The sequence below is a fragment of the Acinonyx jubatus genome, chromosome D2 (genome assembly GCF_027475565.1).
Source record: "Acinonyx jubatus isolate Ajub_Pintada_27869175 chromosome D2, VMU_Ajub_asm_v1.0, whole genome shotgun sequence".
Taxonomy (NCBI): Eukaryota; Metazoa; Chordata; class Mammalia; order Carnivora; family Felidae; genus Acinonyx; species Acinonyx jubatus.
In genome coordinates, this window is record NC_069393.1 from 17712014 (window position 1) to 17724315 (window position 12302).

Consider the following 12302-nt stretch of genomic DNA (forward strand, 5'->3'; position numbering starts at 1 on the left):
AAGCTGCTTGTCTTAAGAGTCTCGCATACATGAGACAAATAGGCAATTCCTGTTTGGACCTTGGGTCCTGCTACGTTCCCGAGGGGAACGTGTGTGGTGGTGTTCTGAGTTGTGTAAACATTGCGTGTGTCCCACGTGTTTGTCAGTGATAGGATGTCCGTTTTCCTCATAGGACTTGTTCTTCCCCAGGCATGCTTCAGTTACTTTTTTCTAATCCAGAGCCCTCTATTCAAGTATTTCCCCAGTCTTGATCCCATAACGTCAGCCAGCCAGACCTGCTCCCATAGACTGTGGGGCAGGAGGCTACAACGCAGAGAAACGCCCCTGGAAATTTCTCCATTTGCACACGACCGAATCTCACGTTCAAACGTCTTCTTTACTCCTCGTCTGTATTTTTATTGTTCTTGGAGACAGGCGCGACGTTTTCGTCTTCTGCGATTCTCACACTTGTCAACTGATCTTGCGTGTCCCAGGCTGACCTGCAGCATTCTGGAAAATATTTTCCCCCTCGCTGTTCCTGCCTCCCCCTGGTACATTTCCCTCCTCCGGGTTTAAAAGTGTTGGAACATGAGCCACAGGACAGCCGCTGCTGCTCAGCACCCTGTCCCACGACTGGGCGGAAGAGGAAGAATATAAACAACCCTTCTCTTGGCCTGGAAGGCCCCTCCTCCTACGTGTCTGTACACACCTGTCAAGTTCGTCAAGTGCTGGCCCGTCCCAGCCTCAGCCCCGCTGCGATCCTAGCAGAACATGAACCAGTCGACACTCTGCCCTGCCTCAAATTTTCCCTGGAGGCTGTGGGCCAAGTTCAAACTCTTTAACATGGTCTACCAACCGTTGGTGGTCTACCTTCTGTTTGCTTTACCAGGTGACTGTGAATTCTTGGGGTTAAAACACTATATGCTTCGTGCAGTTACCTGAACTATTATGTTCATTCATATTTTTATGCGTTTGCAGATAATTCAAAGGTATAATGAAGCGTTAGCCCTATGGATTGTTAATTGTGTGTTCTGTGCTTGGGGAACTGTGCCGGGCACAAGGGAGAAATACATCACTAGAACAAAAATCTTCCTCCAGAGGAAGATTCTACAGTTATGTTACAAATGGGTAGTATCTGAACCAAATCATAAAAAGAATTGTAAGAATTTAAGTGGACAAGAGAGACAAGGTCATTCCTAGGAACGTAAAACAAAACAAAACAAAACAAAACAAAACAATCTGAGCCCCGTCTCCAGATTTTCTGATTAAATTGTTCTGTGTTGACAATTCGCATTTGTAACAAGTTCCCAGGTGATGTTGATATTGCCAGTCAGAGAGAACCATGGGTTTTAAGGAGAAAACAGAGTCCCTGTGTTGAATTGGAAGGAGTCTAACAGTGAATAGGTAATATTCTTTAAAAAAAAAAGAGACAGACCATGAAGAATCCAAGAAATGGAAAATAGAACTGAAAGGAAAGAAGGCACACCTTCTCAGCCCAACGAGTTGGATTAAATATTGGCTAAAATTGTCTTAAATATATGATTTGCTCCATCACTGGTTGAGGAGGACTCGTGCTATGTGGGATTTTTGTAAGAAGCATGTGTTTGGTTTATAGTTTTTGAAAGGGAAATATGAATTCAGGGGAGTATTAGTATTTTAAATTTTAAATGATTTTATTTTGCTTTATTAAAATACTGAGTTTATTTCACATGCACATTTTCGTCTCCCCACCATTTCTATTTGTCTGACCACCACCACATCCTAACAGTCCGTATGTACCAGAACCCAAGCAAAGGGTAGAGTTCCATGTTTAAAAATGAACAGGAAGTTTGAACAACACATTCTTGGTAATGGAACCTGGACAACATTGATCAGACATCACAGGAAAAGTCCTCACTCTGCAGTATAAAAAGGACAGCCCGATATCAGCTGTTACAGAAATGAAATAAGACTGAAAACAATTTTTTTAAATGTTTATTTGTGGGACAGAGAGAGAGCTTGACTGGGGGAGGGTCAGAGAGAGAGGGAGACACAGAATCCGAAGCAGGCTCCACGGTCTGAGCTGTCAGCACAGAGCCCAATGCAGGGCTCGAACTCACAGACCGTGAGATCATGACCTGAGCCAAAGTCAAGAAGCTAACCGATTGAGCCACCCAGGTGCCCCAAGACTGAAAATTTTAACAAACTGCTTAAACTGTTTTCTTAAAGAGACTTCCTGCACTGCCAGATGCCTTGAATAGCCTCTTGGTCAGTCATCTGGAGACAATTCTTCACATAATTGATGAATTTGGCCTCCACTTTTGAGAAGAGGGCCACCTTTGTCTATGCTTGTTTGCCATTTTTTGCTTTAATATCTTCTATGGAACTAGGCCCTTTCAGTGTTTTGGGAATGTTTTCCTATTTTTTGAAGGATCTTGACCTTTTGATCTTGGTGTTGATGATTTTGAGTCTCTTCCACTCTGGTTTGATATTTGTGCATTTTTAGCTGGAGTGTCTTGTATAGATTTCTTCACTAGAGCCTTGTCTTCAGTTTCCTCCTCGTCACCATCACCACCATCACCATCATCTTCACATCTTCATCAGCAACAAGTTTTACTTTTCTCTGTGGAAACTTGCTGCCACTTTCAGGAGCAGAACACTTTCCAGATATACCAAGGAGTTTCATATCCCCTTCCCTCTTCCTCTTCTGACTCTGCATCGTCCTCCACAGCTATAAAGTTCTGTCCACTAGTGTGCACAGGCCTTGAATCACATTTCAACTGTAAGACCACAGGTGGTATTATTTCCAAGCCCCCTAGGGAAACCGTCGGCTGGACAGACATTTTCAAAGTTGCCAGTGTGATTTTAATTGGATTGCCATAGTAATTCATTGCCTCTGATTCAACAACGTTCAATTCTTCCTTTGTACCAGCCCCTGCACAGGCCATTCTTAAATATGACTGGTGCTCGTTTCCAACCTTATCCACATTAAAGTGATAATCATTGTCAGCCTTCAGTTCACAACCAAAAAGGTAGTTCTGGGACTCATGTCCATTTCCTTCAAAGCTTCCATGGTATGGTGGCATGCATTTAGGTGGGAGAGAGGGCGGATGGGGATAAACGACTTCTGTTCCAGAGAACAGCTGCACAGGATGGAATCACACCAGGGAGTAAATGAAATATTTTAAAGTGGAAGGGGCAGTCTCATGAACACAATCGTTTTAAGGAGAGAAAAATAAAGGGCCATCTGCCTGTATTATCTGACCAGATCACTGAGTCACACAAAGAAATAACTTTTGAGGTGTTTTATTTGGCTTCTTGTCTGGTATACACTTGACTACAGGATGGTCTATAAACCCGTATGATCCCCGGTAATTTTACCTGACTCCACTGGGCTAATGGTGAGACTCCCATTAATCGCACACATTTTTTAATCCAACCACGTAAAATTTGAAGTTCCTATTTTTTCACCCCCTTTCTCTTCTAAATCTATTTATAAGATTAGTTATTGTATACCAACTTAAGCTAGACTGTCATTCTGATTAAGACCCTCAAATGGCTCAGACAAAGATCACAAAATAAAGGTTACAATTCAAGTAAGCTACGAGCTATTGTATCGTAACTGTAGGAAAATTGATTACTTTTTCTTTTTGTTCTTGTAAAATAAATTGGCAGAGGATGGACACACATTATTTTGTGACTTTTCAGTTCTATCATATCCATGCTTCGTTAGTATCATGAGCAAATACTTCTGAAAGTTTACACAAGTGAGATTCTTTTTATTTTATTTAATTAATTAATTAATTTATTTACTTTTAAAAAATATAATTTATTGTCAAATTGGCTAACATACAGTGTGTAAAGTGTGCTCTTGGTTTTGGGGTAGATTGCCGTGGTTCGTCTCTAACAGACAGCACTGAGTGTCATCCCAAGTGCCCTCCTCAGTGCCCATTGAGATACTTTTTAAATGTCATTCTTTCATCTATGATTTGCAAAAGGAATAACAATGTCCACTGATAAATTTTCATTTCGCTCCAAAGTATGTAGAGTTGTTCATTCCTTCAAGATGTACAGTCCGGGGACACCTGGCTAGTCAGTTAAGTGTCCAATTCTTGATTTTCGCTCAGGTCATGGTCTCATGGTTTGTGGGTTTGAGCCCTGCATCAGGCTCTGTGCTGACCGTGTGGAGCCTGCTTGGGATTTTGTCTCCCTCTTTCTCTGTTCCTTCTCTGCTCACTCTCTATCTCTCTCTCAAAATAAATAAATAAATAAACTTAAACAAAGATATACAATCAGTATAAAGTGACCTTGGAAAATGAGAGAAATTCCTTAAAAGTACTGGCAAGAATTAGTAGAGTTCTTTAGTTAGAAGTTATCCAAGATGCTATGAGACCAATAGCTGTTAGAAAGACGAATGTCTAAATTTTGCAGTGAAGTCAGTCCTGTGATGTACGTCCAATGAAATATATGAACACATTAATGGCATCATATTTAGTTTGTTATATGAACATCCAATTATTGAGACAATGGTTCTCCCATGAGTGCTGAGCGTTCCCATTTGTTCTCCCAGGTCCATTCCTCACCCTTCTTCATAACGCCCTGTGCCTGGGTGGCTGACCTTTGCGGAGCACACAGTGGGGCCCTCTGCCATCTGGCTTGGAGTAGAATAAAGAGAAGACTTTTAGGAGACAGACACCAGCTTGAGAGTGAGGGTTGGGTGTTTATTCTCCTAACTCCCTCCCTACTGATTTGCTAGCCCTCTACAAGTCTCTGCTCTGGCAGGAGGCCATTTCTGTGCCCTTGTCCTGGCTGGGCCCCGATGACCACACCAGCCTGCATCTCAAGTCCTCGCAGGTACGATGACTAGGCCTGGATCATATGTCCTCCATTTCCCTAAACAGTAAACTCTATTATGGCTGCCTAGCTGAGGTGCTGTTTCCTTCCAGAACATTGCTACTTTCAACATCCTTGATATCCCATGACAGAAGTTCATGATAATAGAAATGCTAATAGTGATAGAGGAAATGTTCAACTTTCAGTGGTGATGGGCTCTGCTCCCGGGATTCCAGGGAAGCTCACTCTGTCACACTTAACCAAGGTCAGACCGACTCAGCAAAGCCTCAAAGCCCGGGTTTTGATTCTGGCTGAGCACACGTTGTACGTCTGTGTCGTTTAAAAAAAAAAAAAAACAGCAAAAAGGAGCATTCCAAACATAAAGATAAGAAGAACAAACAAACCTCCCTGGATCCCGTAAGACTAAAGTCATACAGTCTTGCACATACTAAAAACATAACATAAAGTCTGTAACTTTCTGGAATGTGCTTCATCATAATGCTTTGTAACCCTTTATGTAAAAAACACACATAACCCTACACCAAATATCCCTTCCCGGGAGCACTTTCTTCTTTGTGAAGATTGTGTATTCTGTGCAGCTGTCCTAACTGGGGCTCGAATACAACAACTCTTTCCCTTTCTCTTTAAAATTAAAAAAAAAAAGGTTTTTTCATTTCGCATGAACAATAGTAACATTTTTACACCAACATAAATAAATTACTCAACAAGCACTTAATAATGGATATAAATCCAACACCTTGTTTAAATTACTAAAATGCCCCCTATAAATTTAAAAAAAATTTAATGTTGTTTGATATAACTTTTTAAGACACCACAAATGCATAGGTAGCACATCATTAATGATTTTTTACAGTTTAATAATTTAAAAACATTTTTGTATATAGCCACTTTAATATTAGAGTAAAATTCTATTTAATAAAATTTGCAGCTTAAAAATTATGTTGCTGAGGACATGTATCTCTACTCACTGTTAAGAACTCACAAGGTATTAAATAAACATAATATAACGTTAATATTTTTTAAAACAGAAAAACAGCAATTGAAACTACAACCAACTCCAGTCAACTTTAATAATGAAATGAAGACAGGGGCGCCTGGGCTGCTCAGTCTGTGGGGCGTCCGACTTCGGCTCAGGTCATGACCCGCGGCTTGCGGGTTCCAGCCCGGTGTCAGGCTCTTTGCTGTCCGTACGGAGCCTGCTTTGGATCCTGTCTCCCTCTCTCTTCACCCCTCCCCTGCTCACGCTTTGTCTTTCTCTCTCTCTCTGTCTCTCAAAAGTGAATAAACATTTATCTTAAAAAAATAAGGCAATGAAAACGAAGCACCAAAGCCAAAAGTGAAGAGGTTGCAAATATACAGACACAAAGTTCCAACAATATTTTATTGCAACCAGATTTCTTAGTGAACAAGCACAAGAACTCTAGTCAGAGAGAACTTGTAATTCATTCACATCATATTTTAATTATCCCCCCGAATTCACTTGCTAAGTAGTACGAAGTAGCTTTGAGACATGTTTAAACGCAGTTCTGCAGTTGTGTATGTATGGGCAGGGGCTAGAAGTATATGGCCTAACGCTGGTCATGTTCAACAATTATGCCGGGTGATTCTGATGTACTAAACTTTGAAAAACCACGGAGTTAGTGTTTAATTTCTAATTTAACACTGAAGTATTTCCTGTGGAATTTTCGAAATCATGAGCTCATGGTATGGAAAACATTAATCTCATATCTTAGTCTCACAAAGAGTTAATTTACACTAAATATAACGAGTACTGGAGTGTTTTTGGCATGCATGTAAATAATGTTTTAAAAAGTTAATCTAGTGAGATTAACTCACTATTCTCCCTCAATATTCTCAGCAATATCCACTCATTGTGAACTGGAATGGTGAAGTTGGTCTGAAGCGTTTCAGACAAAAATACATTCAACCCGTAGTGTTCAATGTGCGGTCAGAGAGCAGATTGTAAAGTCACTGTGGCGACTGCAAAGTGTTGTGTCCAGTTTTACACACACACACACACACACACACACACACACACTCTCTCTCTCTCTCTCTCTCTCTCTCTCATTCACTGGCCTTGTGTAGACCTGAGGTGAAACAATGGGAACTAAGACACGTGTGGGGTCTGGTCAGGCTGAGCTCCGGGGGGGCTCTGGAACGGCCCAGGACCTCCTGTCCCCCAGGGTCTCTCTCCACACTGGGTCTCCTGCAGGACACCCAACTACAAAAGTGGGATCTTCAAGGCCTTCTTTGTCCAGAACCGGGCAGTGTTCCTTTCCCATAGCCTAGTAGTTCGAGTCGCAGGCCCCACCCAGCTTCCAGAGGGGGAGACACATGGGCCGTGAATGCCAAGGCTTGGGAGCATCAGTGTAACAGATTGCCAACCTGTCTAGTGAGTTAGATACCCAGCTCCACACATGGGCCCCAGACCTGAAGGGACTTTGTTTAACACACCCTGGAGGTCACAAGGACATGGTGTTCTTATGCAAACATACATCTATTCAATGCCATGGTCCATTAATAAACTTGAGCGGGAATCAGAAGAAAGGTAGAGACATTAACTTTTCTGCCCAAGTTCATTTCCAATTCTATTTTAGAATGAGACTTCCATGTGACTATTAATATTTAATAACACTCCAATCATAACTGCATGGGCCTGAATTGACATACCTGTTAAATACAGAAGTACCTAGATTTACCATCATGACCACCAAGTAATGAGATTTATGTTCTTAGAATATACTTGGTAATTAGAATAATTACCATACAGTAACTAACACAGATATCCACAAAACAAAATAAATAAACACAGTGTAGGCAAGGAGTCGTTTAATTTGCTTACCTGAGGTGACAAGATGTGGCATCTTGTTAGAAATCAAATGCCAAAATCTTATTTTCTTTTTCCCTTGTAAAAGAAGAAATTCACACAGGGACAACTGATATTCCTTTCCTTAAAGGGAAATTGTAATTTTCTCTTTCAACTGTTGATATCAACTTGCTTTTTAATATGTGGTATTAAATTGGAATACTTGAAACCGTAGTCCAGTCATGTGCACTCGTGAATTTCCCAAGAAAAAAATCATCTGGACTATAAAGCTTCAAGCTTCCATGACAGACCTAGTGAGGTCTACCTCTGAGAATAGAGACCTACTGGATGGGCCAGTGAGATACCTCCTGACCACATACTAAGCGGAAGAGGAACATTACCCTTAGAGGACTTTCGCTGAAATCAGATAACAACATGGTGGCGAAAGGGGGGCAAAACAGAGGCCCCTCCGTGCTACGCGGGAGCTGGTCCTGAAATGATTCTTCCAACATCTACTGAAGACCTTCCGTTCCCTTGAAGCTCGACCTAATGTGACTGGAACCATGTAACACCTGGCCTTTATTCTTGACCAACCGTTCTACGTTTAAAAACCTGAGTTGTCCTGTGAGTCTTTACTTTGTAATATTTTTGACTCTAGTGCTTAATCTAGGCAAGAGGAAAACCACCATGTGTCCTGTGCGTCCTTGCTTCCTCCTTTCCATCAGGCATCTTGGAAACGAAATACTGCAGTCCATAGTAAGGTCAGGAAATTCCACTAGGGGGGAGCATGAAGAAAATACACTTTTATAAAGCCTCCAGGGATCAGTCTTGGTTTATACAATGACTGCTTATTGGTGTGAGACTAGCTTTCTTGCCTCTGACGAGGAGTCAGATCTCTTTACCAATCAATCAATCAATCCTGAATAATGGCAGGAGAGGTGAAAAGGGGCTGAATTGTATTTTCAGGAATTGGGTCAAAGTTTTACTTTCTGTTTATTTCTTTACCGAGCACCATGATCCCACTGCACATAAAGTGGGTTTTACTGATGGATTACATCTAAGAAAGACAAAAAAAAAAAAAATGAAGGAAAAGAACTTAAAGTCTTTTAGGCAAAGTTTTCACTCTCAAATGGATCAATAAACTCGCAGGCCTTAGGAATAACTGTCTGTAATGAACACGTGCATGTGTTTATCATCGTGTAATCAATACAGTAAGTAAACTGCTTGAGTAATTTGTTTCTGCCTGATTCCTGTCTCGCTACTCTAGCTCCAGCGAAGGTCCCAATGCGGTGGGCTCAGTTATTGATCTGCTTTCTCCCCTCCTCCATTCCCCGTGTTCTAACTCAGTCACGGAAGAGACAGAAGTCCCAGGTGGGTGTAGATATGCACCACGCACAGGGGATGCAACAGAAAGGTATCTAATTAGATAATCACATCTCCTACCAGCAGGAAAGGTGTTACTTAAAGCAGTGACACAATGACAGTTTGTGGAAGTTGTCTCTTTCCTCACTGAAATCTTGAGCAGAGGAGCTTTCTACCTTCTGTCCTTGTGCAAAGGAGGCATGAGGAGTTGTTGCTTTACTCCCGTCCCTTTGAAGGGAGAGGATGCTCTGGTTGGTCCCTGAGTGGCACCTGGGACAGGTCGCTGTGCTGTTAAGTCAGGGCTTCTTGGAGCACTTGCTCGTTCTTCCCTACTCCTCCTGTCCCCTGCAGCCTCCGGAGGCGAGGTGGGCTGCGGTCTTCAGACTCCCAGGGAGTCAGGTGCCATCTGGGAAGGGGGGGGGGGTCTCTCCCAGGAATATTCAAAGGTGCCTTCCCAAGGATTCAGAACAGGAAAGAGAGGGGAGGAATAACTTAGTGTCACAACTAAACTACGATTTCTAATTGAAACTTAAGAGTTTTCCTTGAAATATTAGACATTTGGTTGTCAACCTCAGCATTTCACTACTGTTTGGTTCCCTGGAAGGAAGAAAGAATGAATTACATTTTTAGCCCTAACAGTGATGAATTTGGTTAAATTTGGTATCTTCCATTTCAATAACATAAAGTAGCAATGGAAAAACTTAAAAAGAACCGTATGGGGATGGACATGTGGCCGATGGTCTAGGTGAGTTTCTGACAAGAATTTTCTCCCTGCCTGTTCCCAGGGGCCCCCAACTTATGCTAGTTATTCATCTGGCCCCATTCCAGACTCCAAAAGTAGGGGACACACCAAATAGATCATTCCAGTTACCTGGCCAAGTCTGTCCCTGGCTACTTCTGGGGAAGATACGAGTCTAAACTGTTCAAGTAAGAGTGAATAGTAGGGCTTTTGGTGGGCATAGTGGTGCAAAGTTTCTGTGTCCGAGAGCGTATAGCACAGCTTACAAGGCGCACGGCCGTGCGTTCACCGGCTCAGCCTTCCTCTGGCTGAAACTGACTTTGCAGACGCAGAGCAGAGGGGCCCGGAGTAACTGAGCTCACAGGAACATCGCTGAATCGTGGATCACACCAGAGGTTCCTCTGAGTTTTTCCCGTATGCTGTCTCTATTTATCTCTACCAATACCGTTCAAGCCCATTTGAGTCAAGTCTTCTGTTACTGTAACCAACACTGTATAACCGATGCAGGTGTCAGAGAAGAATGTGGGTTGTGTTTTCCAGATGAGACGAAAACAGTATTTCTGATACCGTTGGGGTGCCAGGGTGGCTCAGTCCGTTAAGCGGGGGCCTCTAGATATGGCTCAAGTCGTCATCTCATGGTCACGGGATCAAGGCCCCACATCAGGCTCGGCACTGAGCACGGAGCCTGCTTGGGATTCTCTCTCCTTCTCTCTCTCTCTCTCTCTGCTCCTCCTCCACTCTCTCAAAATAAATAAAATAAACTTAAAAAGTATTTCTGATATTGTTGACAGAGCATCTGTCCCTTCTCCGAAGCTGACCCTCCGCCTACTCACATCTGTACCTGCCCCACCGGGGGCTGCACGGGTATCTGGGCGTTCCAGGCTTGGCTGCAGATCGCTGTCCTGGGAGGGCCTTTGAGCAAGGCCAGTGCGTCCCAGGCTTTTCTGTGAGGTCTGACTCTCCAGAGCCCCTGATAACTGTGTTCCCAGCATGTAGATGCAGTGCAGTGAGCCAACAGCAAGCCGAGGGCAGACCTGCGAGCCGCAGAAGCCTGGGCGGAAGCCAGTCTGTGGTTCCTCTGTTCCCTGAGGTCTAGTGACGTCACCGCCCGCAGCCACAGGAGGAAATGACCCTCACTCGGGCGTTCGGCTTCCATCATTTGACCAATATAATTTTAAGGATTCAAAAGATAATTTTCTTCCACTGGTCTTCCTTTCCAGCCACAGAAAAGTGATTCTTTTAAATTTTAAAAGTCTTTTAAAATTTACACTAGAAACTCCTTTCCTTCCTTTTAGTACAAATATTTAAAGACTCGGATGACAACTTTTATGTATATGTACAGCATTTTAATGCTTACAGTTGGGGGGAACAGATAGATGTATATAAAGCAAATATTCCAGCGCTCTAAATTTAGCTTCAGGATTTTAAAATCAGTGTGAAAGCACTCAAAAGATGTTCTTGGTATTTATAAATTCAGCAGAAAACTTTGAAGTGAATTATAGCCTTGTAGGTACAATAAGGTCATCGGTTACTATTCTGTATATAAATATCAAGTGTTTACCGAGTAGCAGGCAATAGCTTTTTAAGAAATAAAGCTGTGCATATAAACCGATGTTTTGCTGTGAGCATGACTGACGAAAGCGTGAATAGTTTGTTTGAAATCCCAGAACACGAGGCTAACGCCCGCCAAACAGAAAAGTTGTGCGAGTGGATATTTATTTGCTTAATTCAGTTCCACCTACTCGGCCAGACTTGAGATGGAAAAACGTGGAAGTAACATCTGATCAGCACTGAAATATCAAGTGGGGCAGGTGATTCCTATTCTTTCTCCTCGCTGGCAGACAGTGGTTCATGGAAGTTGACTATTTCTCTCTCTCTTTTTAAAAGTGCATGCTTTTCGACTATTTATGCCACGATTCGCTCTTTCTTTACAGCCAGGTTTATTTGCTCACACTGCACAGACGGTTCACTAGACCGATTTTCCAATAAGTATTTCACCGTACAACTCATTTAAACATGCAATAGCAGAAGTGATTATTGTCCTAGGATTCAGTAACTAGATATAACAGTACGTGCCTCAGGAAAAATGGTTCACCTTAAGAGAATTTGTAGGAAGAAAAATCCGAACTTAAAATAAAAGCTTGCCCTTTCTAACTGTGCGACTTGAAAACTGAAGTCAACCTAATTTCCTGTCTCTGTGTTGGACGATACGTGGACAGGCCACGCTTTTCCATCTATATGTTAAATAATATTGAAAACAAGAAAAATCAGCTGAGCTACCAGACCCAGAAAATACTTGCTCCTGGAAGATAAGACTGAAACCAACTGAAGTAGCTTATTTACGAGGACTAATTGGTTGCTTACCGAGAACCGCTTCAAAACACTTGCCCACGGTGCCAGCTGATGTAGAACTATTACGAACTGCACAGCCCTACCCCATTCTCTGTCTTGAAACACCTGCCTGAAAATCACCAAGCTCTGGCTTTGCAGTTTTATAAATAGCCTTCCGGGATGTTTTCTTTCTGGGATGCCGCTGAGACCCTATCCACGTAATTTTCTCCTACTGCAGTAATGTAGCAAGAT

The 12302-nt window shown here is 42.4% G+C and overlaps 1 pseudogene; it reads right to left on the minus strand.

Moving 5' to 3' along the window:
• Positions 1–2110: 2110 nt before the first annotated feature.
• On the minus strand, positions 2111–3333 carry LOC106969521 (nucleophosmin-like; annotated as a pseudogene).
• Between the last annotated feature and the right edge of the window lie 8969 nt (positions 3334–12302).